The 1,035-nt window shown below is 48.2% G+C and overlaps 1 protein-coding gene across 1 annotated transcript in view; it reads right to left on the bottom strand.

Annotated features, from left to right (window-relative positions):
- Nucleotides 1-1,035, bottom strand: part of LOC122543973 (equilibrative nucleoside transporter 2-like) — an 8,852-nt gene that overhangs the window by 6,262 nt on the left and 1,555 nt on the right. The gene's annotated exons all lie outside the window — the stretch shown is intronic.

Here is a 1,035-nt window from a genome sequence, read left to right as displayed (position 1 = left end):
ACTGGAATAGCAGGAGGCCATTCAGCCCCCCTGCCCGAGGCTGTTACACAGGAACAGCAGGAGGCCATTCAGCTCTCTCCTCAAAGCTGTTACTCAGGAACAGTAGGAGGCCATTCAGCCCCCTCCTTCAGACTGTTACACAGGAACAGCAGGAGGCCATTCAGCCCCCTCCTTGAGGCTGTTACACAGGAACAGCAGGAGGCCATTCAGCCCCTCCTCCTTGAGGATATTACATAGGGACAGGTGGAGGCCATTCAGGAAGTTTAAACCTTAAGGTAGGAATGGACAATTCAGTGCATTAAACCTGTTACAGATAGACAAAGGGAGGGTAATGCGTAGAAACTGCTACATAAGAACAGGAAAAGCTCATCAGCCTCTTCAGCTTATTACAAAGTAAATGGAAGCCATTTAGCCTTCAAGCTGCTAGGTAATAACAGGAAGAAGTCATTCTGCCCCGAAGCCTATTCTGTAAGAGAAGAATACTGATATACACAAGCAAAGGAGATGTTATAAACTTCAATAAAACTCTGCCTCCTTTGGACTACTGTATGCAGTTCTGTGCTCCTCACTGTAGGAGAGATGTGAAGGCAGTAGAGAGTGTGCAGAAAAAATTGATCAGATCAGTTCCAGGCATAAGGAACCTCAGTTGTTTGGATAGGTTGGAGAAGCTGGGACCATTTAATTTCGAGAAGTTGAGAGGAAATTTGATCTTTGTATTCAAAATGGTGAGGAGTGCAGACAGTAGAATGCAACAAACTGTCCCCTTTCATGGGAGGTGAAAATGTGTTGCTGGAAAAGCGCAGCAGGTCAGGCAGCATCCAAGGAACAGGAGAATTGACGTTTCGGGCATAAGCCCTTCTTCAGGCATGAGGAAAGTGTGTCCAGCAGGCTAAGATAAAAGGTAGGGAGGAGGGACTTGGGGGAGGGGCTTTGGAAATGCGGTAGGTGGAGGGAGGTCAAGGTGAGGGTGATAGGCCAGAGTGCGGTGAGGGCGGAGAGGTCAGGAAGATGATTGCAGGTTAGGAAGGCGGTGCT

The sequence above is a fragment of the Chiloscyllium plagiosum genome, chromosome 45 (genome assembly GCF_004010195.1).
Source record: "Chiloscyllium plagiosum isolate BGI_BamShark_2017 chromosome 45, ASM401019v2, whole genome shotgun sequence".
In the NCBI taxonomy this organism is placed as follows: Eukaryota; Metazoa; Chordata; class Chondrichthyes; order Orectolobiformes; family Hemiscylliidae; genus Chiloscyllium; species Chiloscyllium plagiosum.
The sequence above is the reverse complement of the archived record's forward strand: the minus strand, read 5'-3'. Positions and strand labels throughout refer to the sequence as shown.